Raw genomic sequence first — 13775 nt, forward strand, 5'->3', positions numbered from 1 at the left:
ACTCACAGTGATCAGGGTTAACCTCACAGTGATCAGGGTTAAACTCACAGTGATCAGGGTTAAACTCCATCTCACAGTGATCAGGGTTAACCTCACAGTGATCAGGGTTAAACTCCATCTCACAGTGATCAGGGTTAACCTCACAGAGATCAGGTTTAAACTCCATCTCACAGAGATCAGCGTTAACCTCACAGTGATCAGGGTTAACCTCACAGAAATCAGGGTTAAACTCCATCTCACAGTGATCAGGGTTAACCTCACAGTGATCAGGGTTAAACTCCATCTCACAATGATCAGGGTTAAACTCCATCTCACAGTAATCAGGGTTAAACTCCATCTCACAGTGATCAGGGTAAACCTCACAGTGATCAGGGTTAAACTCACAGTGATCAGGGTTAAACTCCATCTCACAGTGATCAGTGTTAACCTCACAGTGATCAGGGTTAACCTCACAGTGATCAGGGTTAAACTCACAGTGATCAGGGTTCAACTCCATCTCACAGTGATCAGGGTTAAACTCCATCTCACAATGGTCAGGGTTAACCTCCCAGTGATCAGGGTTAAACTCCATCTCACAGTGATCAGGGTGAAACTCACAGTGATCAGTGTTAACCTCACAGTGATCACGGTTAACCCCACAGTGTTCAGGGTTAACCTCACAGTGATCAGGGTTAAACTCCATCTCACAGTGATCAGTGTTAACCTCACAGTGATCACGGTTAACCACACAGTGATCAGTGTTAACCTCACAGTGATCAGGGTTAAACTCACAGTGATCAGGGTTAAACTCCATCTCACAGTGATCAGGGTTAACCTTACAATGATCAGGGTTAAACTCCATCTCACAGTGATCAGGGTTAAACTCACAGTGATCAGGGTTAAACTCCATCTCACAGTGATCAGGGTTAAACTCACAGTGATCAGGGTTAACCTCACAGTGATCAGGGTTAAACTCCATCTCACAGTGATCAGGGTTAAACTCACAGTGATCAGGGATAACCTCACAGTGATCAGGGTTAAACTCACAGTGATCAGGGTTAAACTCCATCTCAGAGTGATCAGGGTTAAACTCACACTGATCAGGGTTAAACTCCATCTCACAGTGATCAGAGTTAACCTCACAGTGATCAGGGTTAAACTCACAGTGATCAGGGTTAAACTCCATCTCACAGTGATCAGGGTTAAACTCACAGTGATCAGGGATAACCTCACAGTGATCAGGGTTAAACTCACAGTGATCAGGGTTAAACTCCATCTCACAGTGATCAGGGTTAACCTCACAGTGATCAGGGTTAAACCCCATCTCACAGTGATCAGGGTTAACCTCACAGTGATCAGGGTTAAACTCACAGTGATCAGGGTTAAACTCCATCTCACAGTGATCAGGGTTAACCTCACAGTGATCAGGGTTAACCTCACAGTGATCAGGGTTAAACTCACAGTGATCAGGGTTAAACTCCATCTCACAGTGATCAGGGTTAACCTCACAGTGATCAGGGTTAAACTCCATCTCACAGTGATCAGGGTTAACCTCACAGTGATCAGGGTTAAACTCACAGTGATCAGGGTTAAACTCCATCTCACAGTGATCAGGGTTAACCTCACAGTGATCAGGGTTAAACTCACAGTGATCAGGGTTAAACTCCATCTCACAGTGATCAGGGTTAAACTCCATCTCACAGTGATCAGGGTTAACCTCACAGTGATCAGGGTTAAACTCCATCTCACAGTGATCAGGGTTAAACTCCATCTCTCAGTGATCAGGGTTAAACTCACAGTGATCAGGGTAAAACTCCATCTCACAGTGATCAGGGTTAACCTCACAGTGATCAGGGTTAAACTCCATCTCACAGTGATCAGGGTTAAACTCCATGTTACAGTGATCAGGGTTAACCTCACAGTGATCAGGGTGAAACTCACAGTGATCAGGCTTAACCTCACAGTGATCAGGGTTAACCTCACAGTGATCAGGGTTAAACTCCATCTCACAGTGATCAGGGTTAACCTCACAGTGATCAGGGTTAAACTCCATCTCACAGTGATCAGGGTTAACCTCATAGAGATCAGGTTTAAACTCCATCTCACAGAGATTAGCGTTAACCTCACAGTGATCAGGGTTAACCTCACAGAAATCAGGGTTAAACTCCATCTCACAGTGATCAGGGTTAACCTCACAGTGATCAGGGTTAAACTCCATCTCACAATGATCAGGGTTAAACTCCATCTCACAGTGATCAGGGTTAAACTCCATCTCACAGTGATCAGGGTAAACCTCACAGTGATCAGGGTTAAACTCACAGTGATCAAGGTTAAACTCCATCTCACAGTGATCAGTGTTAACCTCACAGTGATCAGGGTTAACCTCACAGTGATCAGGGTTAAACTCACAGTGATCAGGGTTCAACTCCATCTCACAGTGATCAGGGTTAAACTCCATCTCACAATGGTCAGGGTTAACCTCCCAGTGATCAGGGTTAAACTCCATCTCACAGTGATCAGGGTGAAACTCACAGTGATCAGTGTTAACCTCACAGTGATCACGGTTAACCCCACAGTGATCAGGGTTAACCTCACAGTGATCAGGGTTAAACTCCATCTCACAGTGATCAGTGTTAACCTCACAGTGATCACGGTTAACCACACAGTGATCAGTGTTAACCTCACAGTGATCAGGGTTAAACTCACAGTGATCAGGGTTAAACTCCATCTCACGGTGATCAGGGTTAACCTTACAATGATCAGGGTTAAACTCCATCTCACAGTGATCAGGGTTAAACTCACAGTGATCAGGGTTAAACTCCATCTCACAGTGATCAGGGTTAAACTCACAGTGATCAGGGTTAACCTCACAGTGATCAGGGTTAAACTCCATCTCACAGTGATCAGGGTTAAACTCACAGTGATCAGGGATAACCTCACAGTGATCAGGGTTAAACTCACAGTGATCAGGGTTAAACTCCATCTCAGAGTGATCAGGGTTAAACTCACACTGATCAGGGTTAAACTCCATCTCACAGTGATCAGAGTTAACCTCACAGTGATCAGGGTTAAACTCACAGTGATCAGGGTTAAACTCCATCTCACCGTGATCAGGGTTAAACTCACAGTGATCAGGGATAACCTCACAGTGATCAGGGTTAACCTCACAGTGATCAGGATTAAACTCCATCTCACAGTGATCAGGGTTAAACTCACAGTGATCAGGGTTAAACTCCATCTCACAGTGATCAGGGTTAAACTCACAGTGATCAGGGTTAAACTCCATCTCACAGTGATCAGGGTTAAACTCACAGTGATCAGGGTTAAACTCCATCTCACAGTGATCAGGGTTAAACTCACAGTGATCAGGGTTAACCTCACAGTGATCAGGGTTAAACTCACAGTGTTCAGGGTTAAACTCCATCTCACAGTGATCAGGGTTAACCTCACAGTGATCAGGGTTAAACTCCATCTCACAGTGATCAGGGTTAACCTCACAGAGATCAGGTTTAAACTCCATCTCACAGAGATCAGCGTTAACCTCACAGTGATCAGGGTTAACCTCACAGAAATCAGGGTTAAACTCCATCTCACAGTGATCAGGGTTAACCTCACAGTGATCAGGGTTAAACTCCATCTCACAATGATCAGGGTTAAACTCACAGTGATCAGGGTTAAACTCCATCTCACAGTGATCAGGGTTAAACTCACAGTGATCAGGGTTAACCTCACAGTGATCAGGGTTAAACTCACAGTGATCAGGGTTAAACTCCATCTCACAGTGATCAGGGTTAACCTCACAGTGATCAGGGTTAAACTCCATCTCACAGTGATCAGGGTTAACCTCACAGAGATCAGGTTTAAACTCCATCTCACAGAGATCAGCGTTAACCTCACAGTGATCAGGGTTAACCTCACAGAAATCAGGGTTAAACTCCATCTCACAGTGATCAGGGTTAACCTCACAGTGATCAGGGTTAAACTCCATCTCACAATGATCAGGGTTAAACTCCATCTCACAGTGATCAGGGTTAAACTCCATCTCACAGTGATCAGGGTAAACCTCACAGTGATCAGGGTTAAACTCACAGTGATCAGGGTTAAACTCCATCTCACAGTGATCAGTGTTAACCTCACAGTGATCAGGGTTAACCTCACAGTGATCAGGGTTAAACTCACAGTGATCAGGGTTCAACTCCATCTCACAGTGATCAGGGTTAAACTCCATCTCACAATGGTCAGGGTTAACCTCCCAGTGATCAGGGTTAAACTCCATCTCACAGTGATCAGGGTGAAACTCACAGTGATCAGTGTTAACCTCACAGTGATCACGGTTAACCCCACAGTGATCAGGGTTAACCTCACAGTGATCAGGGTTAAACTCCATCTCACAGTGATCAGTGTTAACCTCACAGTGATCACGGTTAACCACACAGTGATCAGTGTTAACCTCACAGTGATCAGGGTTAAACTCACAGTGATCAGGGTTAAACTCCATCTCACAGTGATCAGGGTTAACCTTACAATGATCAGGGTTAAACTCCATCTCACAGTGATCAGGGTTAAACTCACAGTGATCAGGGTTAAACTCCATCTCACAGTGATCAGGGTTAAACTCACAGTGATCAGGGTTAACCTCACAGTGATCAGGGTTAAACTCACAGTGATCAGGGTTAAACTCCATCTCACAGTGATCAGGGTTAAACTCACAGTGATCAGGGATAACCTCACAGTGATCAGGGTTAAACTCACAGTGATCAGGGTTAAACTCCATCTCAGAGTGATCAGGGTTAAACTCACACTGATCAGGGTTAAACTCCATCTCACAGTGATCAGAGTTAACCTCACAGTGATCAGGGTTAAACTCACAGTGATCAGGGTTAAACTCCATCTCACAGTGATCAGGGTTAAACTCACAGTGATCAGGGATAAACTCACAGTGATCAGGGTTAAACTCACAGTGATCAGGGTTAAACTCCATCTCACAGTGATCAGGGTTAACCTCACAGTGATCAGGGTTAAACCCCATCTCACAGTGATCAGGGTTAACCTCACAGTGATCAGGGTTAAACTCACAGTGATCAGGGTTAAACTCCATCTCACAGTGATCAGGGTTAACCTCACAGTGATCAGGGTTAACCTCACAGTGATCAGGGTTAAACTCACAGTGATCAGGGTTAAACTCCATCTCACAGTGATCAGGGTTAACCTCACAGTGATCAGGGTTAAACTCCATCTCACAGTGATCAGGGTTAACCTCACAGTGATCAGGGTTAAACTCACAGTGATCAGGGTTAAACTCCATCTCACAGTGATCAGGGTTAACCTCACAGTGATCAGGGTTAAACTCACAGTGATCAGGGTTAAACTCCATCTCACAGTGATCAGGGTTAAACTCCATCTCACAGTGATCAGGGTTAACCTCACAGTGATCAGGGTTAAACTCCATCTCACAGTGATCAGGGTTAAACTCCATCTCACAGTGATCAGGGTTAAACTCACAGTGATCAGGGTAAAACTCCATCTCACAGTGATCAGGGTTAAACTCACAGTGATCAGGGTTAAACACACAGTGATCAGGGTTAAACTCCATCTCACAGTGATCAGGGTTAACCTCACAGTGATCAGGGTTAAACTCCATCTCACAATGATCAGGGTTAAACTCACAGTGATCAGGGTTAAACTCCATCTCACAGTGATCAGGGTTAAACTCACAGTGATCAGGGTTAAACTCACAGTGATCAGGGTTAAACTCCATCTCACTGTGATCAGGGTTAACCTCACAGTGATCAGGGATAAACTCACAGTGATCAGGTTTAAACTCCATCTCACTGTGATCAGGGTTAACCTCACAGTGATCAGGGTTAAACTCACAGTGATCAGGGTTAAACTCTCAGTGATCAGCGTTAACCTCACAGTGATCAGTGTTAAACTCCATCTCACAGTGATCAGGGTTAAACTCCATTTCAAAGTGATCAGGGTTAATCTCACAGTGACCAGCGTTAAACTCCATCTCACAGTAATCAGTGTTAAACTCCATCTCACAGTGATCAGGGTTAATCTCACAGTGATCAGGGTTAAACACCATCTCACAGCGATAAGGGTTAACCTCACAGTGATCAGGGTTAAACTCCATCTCACAGTGATCAGGGTTAAACTCCATCTCACAGTGATCAGGGTTAACCTCACAGTGATCAGGGTGAAACTCCATCTCACAGTGATCAGGGTTAAACTCCATCTCACAGTGATCAGGGTTAACCTCACAGTGATCAGGGTTAAACACCATCTCACAGTGATCAGGGTTATACTCCATCTCTCAGTGTTCAGGGTTAACCTCACAGTGATCAGGGTTAAACTCCATCTCACAGTGATCAGTGTTAACCTCACAGTGATCACGGTTAACCACACAGTGAACAGTGTTAACCTCACAGTGATCAGGGTTAAACTCACAGTGATCAGGGTTAAACTCCATCTCACAGTGATCAGGGTTAAACTCCATCTCACAGTGATCAGGGTTAACCTTACAGTGATCAGGGTTAAACTCCATCTCACAGTGATCAGGGTTAAACTCACAGTGATCAGGGTTAACCTTACAGTGATCAGGGTTAAACTCCATCTCACAGTGATCAGGGTTAAACTCACAGTGATCAGGGTTAACCTTACAGTGATCAGGGTTAAACTCCATCTCACAGTGATCAGGGTTAACCTCACAGTGATCAGGGTTAAACTCCATCTCACAGTGATCAGGGTTAAACTCCATCTCACAGTGATCAGGGTTAACCTCACAGTGATCAGGGTTAACCTTACAGTGATCAGGGTTAAACTCCATCTCACAGTGATCAGGGTTAAACTCCATCTCCCAGTGATCAGGGTTAAACTCACAGTGATCAGGGTTAAACTCCATCTCACAGTGATCAGGGTTAAACTCACAGTGATCAGGGTTAACCTCACAGTGATCACGGTTAAACTCACAGTGATCAGGGTTAAACTCCATCTCACAGTCATCAGGGTTAAACTCACAGTGATCAGGGATAACCTCACAGTGATCAGGGTTAACCTCACAGTGATCACGGTTAAACTCACAGTGATCAGGGTTAAACTCCATCTCACAGTGATCAGGGGTAAACTCACAGTGATCAGGGATAACCTCACAGTGATCAGGGTTAAACTCACAGTGATCAGGGTTAAACTCCATCTCACAGTGATCAGGGTTAACCTCACAGTGATCAGGGTTAAACTCCATCTCACAGTGATCAGGGTTAACCTCACAGTGATCAGGGTTAAACTCCATCTCACAGTGATCAGGGTTAAACTCCATCTCACAGTGATCAACGTTAACCTCACAGTGATCAGGGTTAAACTCCATCTCACAGTGATCAGGGTTAACCTCACAGTGATCAGGGTTAAACTCCATCTCACAGTGATCAACGTTAACCTCACAGTGATCACGGTTAAACTCACAGTGATCAGGGTTAAACTCCATCTCACTGATCAGGGTTAACCTCACAGTGATCAGGGTTAAACTCCATCTCACAGTGATCAGGGTTAACCTCACAGTGATCAGGCTTAACCTCACAGTGATCAGGGTTAACCTCACAGTGATCAGGGTTAAACTCCATCTCACAGTGATCAGGGTTAACCTCACAGAAATCAGGGTTAAACTCCATCTCACAGTGATCAGGGTTAACCTCACAGTGATCAGGGATAAACTCACAGTGATCAGGGTTAAATTCCATCTCACAGTGATCAGGGTTAACCTCACATTGATCAGGGTTAAACTCACAGTGATCAGGGTTAAACTCCATCTCACAGTGATCAGGGTTAACCTCACAGTGATCAGGGTTAAACTCCATCTCACAGCGATCAGTGTTAACCTCACAGTGATCAGGGTTAAACTGCATCTCACAGTGATCAGTGTTAACCTCACAGTGATCAGGGTTAAACTCACAGTGATCAGGGTTAACCTCACAGTGATCAGGGTTAAACTCCATGTTACAGTGATCAGGGTTAACCTCACAGTGATCAGGGTTAAACTCACAGTGATCAGGCTTAACCTCACAGTGATCAGGGTTAACCTCACAGTGATCAGGGTTAAACTCCATCTCACAGTGATCAGGGTTAACCTCACAGTGATCAGGGTTAAACTCCATCTCACAGTGATCAGGGTTAACCTCACAGAGATCAGGTTTAAACTCCATCTCACAGAGATCAGCGTTAACCTCAAAGTGATCAGGGTTAACCTCACAGAAATCAGGGTTAAACTCCATCTCACAGTGATCAGTGTTAACCTCACAGTGATCACGGTTAACCACACAGTGATCAGTGTTAACCTCACAGTGATCAGGGTTAAACTCCATCTCACAGTGATCAGTGTTAACCTCACAGTGATCACGGTTAACCACACAGTGATCAGTGTTAACCTCACAGTGATCAGGGTTAAACTCACAGTGATCAGGGTAAAACTCCATCTCACAGTGATCAGTGTTAACCTCACAGTGATCACGGTTAACCACACAGTGATCAGTGTTAACCTCACAGTGATCAGGGTTAAACTCACAGTGATCAGGGTTAAACTCCATCTCACAGTGATCAGGGTTAACCTTACAATGATCAGGGTTAAACTCCATCTCACAGTGATCAGGGTTAACCCCACAGTGATCAGGGTTAAACTCCATCTCACAGTGATCAGGGTTAAACTCACAGTGATCAGGGTTAACCTCACAGTGATCAGGGTTAAACTCACAGTGATCAGGGTTAAACTCCATCTCACAGTGATCAGGGTTAAACTCACAGTGATCAGGGATAACCTCACAGTGATCAGGGTTAAACTCACAGTGATCAGGGTTAAACTCCATCTCAGAGTGATCAGGGTTAAACTCACACTGATCAGGGTTAAACTCCATCTCACAGTGATCAGAGTTAACCTCACAGTGATCAGGGTTAAACTCCATCTCACAGTGATCAGGGTTAAACTCACAGTGATCAGGGATAACCTCACAGTGATCAGGGTTAAACTCACAGTGATCAGGGTTAAACTCCATCTCAGAGTGATCAGGGTTAAACTCACACTGATCAGGGTTAAACTGCATCTCCCAGTGATCAGGGTTAACCTCACAGTGATCAGGGTTAAACTCCATCTCACAGTGATCAGGGTTAAACTCCATCTCACAGTGATCAGGGTTAACCTCACAGTGATCAGGGTTAAAATCCATCTCACAGTGATCAGGGTTAAACTCACAGTGATCAGGGTTAACCTCACAGTGATCAGGGTTAAACTCCATCTCACAGTGATCAGGGTGAACCTCACAGTGATCAGGGTTAAACTCCATCTCACAGTGATCAGGGTTAACCTCACAGTGATCAGGGTTAAACTCCATCTCACAGTGATCAGTGTTAAACTCCATCTCACAGTGATCAGGGTTAAACTCCATCTCACAGTGATCAGGGTTAACCTCACAGTGATCAGGGTTAAAATCCATCTCACAGTGATCAGGGTTAAACTCACAGTGATCAGCGTTAACCTCACAGTGATCACGGTTAACCTCACAGTGATCAGGGTTAACCTCACAGTGATCAGGGATAAACTCACAGTGATCAGGGTTAAATTCCATCTCACAGTGATCAGGGTTAAACTCACAGTGATCAGCGTTAACCTCACAGTGATCACGGTTAACCTCACAGTGATCAGGGTTAACCTCACAGTGATCAGGGATAAACTCACAGTGATCAGGGTTAAACTCCATCTCACAGTGATCAGGGTTAAACTCCATCTCACAGTGATCAGGGTTAACCTCACAGTGATCAGGGTTAAACTCCATCTCACAGTGATCAGGGTTAAACTCCATCTCACAGTGATCAGGGTTAACCTCACAGTGATCAGGGTTAAACTCCATCTCACAGTGATCAGGGTTAAACTCACAGTGATCAGGGTTAAACTCACAGTGATCAGGGTTAAACTCCATCTCACAGTGATCAGGGTTAAACTGACAGTGATCAGGGTTAAACTCCATCTCACAGTGATCAGGGTTAAACTCACGGTGATCAGGGTTAAACTCCATCTCACAGTGATCAGGGTTAAACTCACAGTGATCAGGGTTAAACTCACAGTGATCAGGGTTAAACTCCATCTCACAGTGATCAGGGTTAAACTCACAGTGATCAGGGTTAAACTCCATCTCACAGTGATCAGGGTTAACCTCACAGTGATCAGGGTTAACCTCACAGTGATCAGGGTTAAACTCACAGTGATCAGGGTTAAACTCCATCTCACAGTGATCAGGGTTAAACTCCATCTCACAGTGATCAGGGTTAACCTCACAGTGATCAGGGTTAAACTCCATCTCACAGTGATCAGGGTTAACCTCACAGTGATCAGGGTTAAACTCCATCTCACAGTGATCAGGGTTAAACTCCATCTCACAGTGATCAGGGTTAACCTCACAGTGATCAGGGTTAAACTCCATCTCCCAGTGATCAGGGTTAACCTCACAGTGATCAGGGTTAAACTCCATCTCACAGTGATCAGGGTTAAACTCCATCTCACAGTGATCAGGGTTAACCTCACAGTGATCAGGGTTAAACTCCATCTCACAGTGATCAGGGTTAACCTCACAGTGATCAGGGTTAAACTCCATCTCACAGTGATCAGGGTTAAACTCACAGTGATCAGGGTTAAACTCCATCTCACAGTGATCAGGGTTAAACTCCATCTCAGAGTGATCAGGGTTAAACTCACAGTGATCAGGGTTAACCTCACAGTGATCAGGGTTAAACTCCATCTCACAGTGATCAGGGTTAAACTCCATCTCACAGTGATCAGGGTTAAACTCACAGTGATCAGGGTTAAACTCCATCTCACAGTGATCAGGGTTAAACTCACAGTGATCAGGGTTAACCTCACAGTGATCAGGGTTAAACTCCATCTCACAGTGATCAGGGTTAAACTCCATCTCACAGTGATCAGGGTTAACCTCACAGTGATCAGGGTTAAACTCCATCTCACAGTGATCAGGGTTAAACTCACAGTGATCAGGGTTAAACTCCATCTCACTGTGATCAGGGTTAACCTCACAGTGATCAGTGATAAACTCACAGTGATCAGGGTTAAACTCCATCTCACTGTGATCAGGGTTAACCTCACAGTGATCAGGGATAAACTCACAGTGATCAGGGTTAAACTCCATCTCACTGTGATCAGGGTTAACCTCACAGTGATCAGGGTTAAACTCACAGTGATCAGGGTTAAACTCTCAGTGATCAGCGTTAACCTCACAGTGATCAGGGTTAAACTCCATCTCACAGTGATCAGGGTTAACCTCACAGTGATCAGGGTTAAACTCCATCTCACAGTGATCAGGGTTAACCTCACAGTGATCAGGGTTAACCTCACAATGATCAGGGTTAAACTCCATCTCACAGTGATCAGGGTTAACCTCACAGTGATCAGGGTTAAACTCCATCTCACAGTGATCAGGGTTAACCTCACAGTGATCAGGGTTAAACTCCATCTCACTGTGATCAGGGTTAACCTCACAGTGATCAGCGTTAACCTCACAGTGATCAGGGTTAAACTCCATCTAACAGTGATCAAGGTTAAACTCACAGTGATCAGGGTTAAACTCCATCTCACAGTGATCAGGGTTAACCTCACAGTGATCAGGGTTAAACTCCATCTCACTGTGATCAGGGTTAACCTCACAGTGATCAGCGTTAACCTCACAGTGATCAGGGTTAAACTCCATCTAACAGTGATCAGGGTTAAACTCACAGTGATCAGGGTTAAACTCCATCTCTCAGTGATCAGGGTTAACCTCACAGTGATCAGGGTTAAACTCCATCTAACAGTGATCAAGGTTAAACTCACAGTGATCAGGGTTAAACTCCATCTCACAGTGATCAGGGTTAACCTGACAGTGATCAGGGTTAAACTCCATCTCACAGTGATCAGGGTTAACCTCACAGTGATCAGGGTTAAACTCACAGTGATCAGGGTTAAACTCCATCTCACAGTGATCAGGGTTAAACTCACAGTGATCAGGGTTAAACTCCATCTCACAGTGATCAGAGTTAAACTCCATCTCACAGTGATCAGGGTTAAACTCACAGTGATCAGGGTTAAACTCCATCTCACAGTGATCAGAGTTAAACTCACAGTGATCAGGGTTAAACTCCATTTCAAAGTGATCAGGGTTAACCTCACAGTGATCAGGGTTAAACTCCATCTCACAGTGATCAGTGTTTACCTCACAGTGATCAGGGTTAAACTCCATCTCACAGTGATCAGGGTTAAACGCCATCTCACAGTGATCAGGGTTAATCTCACAGTGATCAGCGTTAAACTCCATCTCACAGTAATCAGTGTTAAACTCCATCTCACAGTGATCAGGGTTAACCTCACAGTGATCAGGGTTAAACACCATCTCACAGCGATAAGGGTTAACCTCACAGTGATCAGGGTTAACCCCACAGTGATCAGGGTTAAACTCACAGTGATCGGGGTTAACCTCAAAGTGATCAGGGTGAAACTCCATCTCACAGTGATCAGGGTTAAACTCACAGTGATCAGGGTTAAACTCACAGTGATCAGGGTTAAACTCCATCTCACAGTGATCAGGGTTAAACTCCATCTCACAGTGATCAGGGTTAACCTCACAGTGATCAGGGTTAAACACCATCTCACAGTGATCAGGGTTAAACTCCATCTCACAGTCATCAGGGTTAACCTCACAGTGATCAGGGTTAAACACCATCTCACAGTGATCAGGGTTAAACTCCATCTCACAGTGATCAGGGTTAAACTCACAGTGATCAGGGTTAAATTCCATCTCACAGTGATCAGGGTTAACCTCACAGTGATCAGGGATAACCTCACAGTGATCAGGGTTAACCTCACAGTGATCAAGGTTAAACTCGATCTCACAGTGATCAGGGTTAAACTCCATCTCACAGTGATCAGGGTTAAACTCCATCTCACAGTGATCAGGGTTAAACTCACAGTGATCAGGGTTAAACTCCATCTCACAGTGATCAGGGTTAACCTCACAGTGATCAGGGTTAAATTCACAGTGATCAGGGTTAAACTCACAGTGATCAGGGTTAAACTCCATCTCACAGTGATCAGGGTTAACCTCACAGTGATCAGGGTTAAACTCCATCTCACAGTGATCAGGGTTAAACTCACAGTGATCAGGGTTAACCTCACAGTGATCAGGGTTAAACTCCATCTCACATTGATCAGGGTTAACCTCACAGTGATCAGGGTTAAACTCCATCTCACAGTGATCAGTGTTAACCTCAGAGTGATCACGGTTAACCACACAGTGATCCGGGTTAACCTCACAGTGATCAGGGTTAAACTCACAGTGATCTCGGTTAAACTCCATCGCACAGTGATCAGGGTTAACCTCACAGTGATCAGGGTTAAACTCCATCTCACAGTGATCGGGGTTAAACTCACAGTGATCAGGGTTAAACTCCATCTCACAGTTATCAGGGTTAACCTCACAGTGATCAGGGTTAAACTCCATCTCACAGTGATCAGGGTTAACCTCACAGTGATCAGGGTTAACCTCACAGTGATCAGGGTTAAACTCCATCGCACAGTGATCAGGGTTAAACTCACAGTGATCAGGGTTTAACACCATCTCACAGTGATCAGGGTTAAACTCCATCTTATATTGATCAGGGTTAACCTCACAGTGATCTGTGTTAAACTCCATCGCACTGTGATCAGGGTTAAACTCACAGTGATCAGGGTTAAACTCTAACTCACAGTGATCAGGGTTAACCTCACAGTG

The sequence above is a fragment of the Chiloscyllium punctatum genome, chromosome 3 (genome assembly GCF_047496795.1).
Source record: "Chiloscyllium punctatum isolate Juve2018m chromosome 3, sChiPun1.3, whole genome shotgun sequence".
Classification (NCBI taxonomy): Eukaryota; Metazoa; Chordata; class Chondrichthyes; order Orectolobiformes; family Hemiscylliidae; genus Chiloscyllium; species Chiloscyllium punctatum.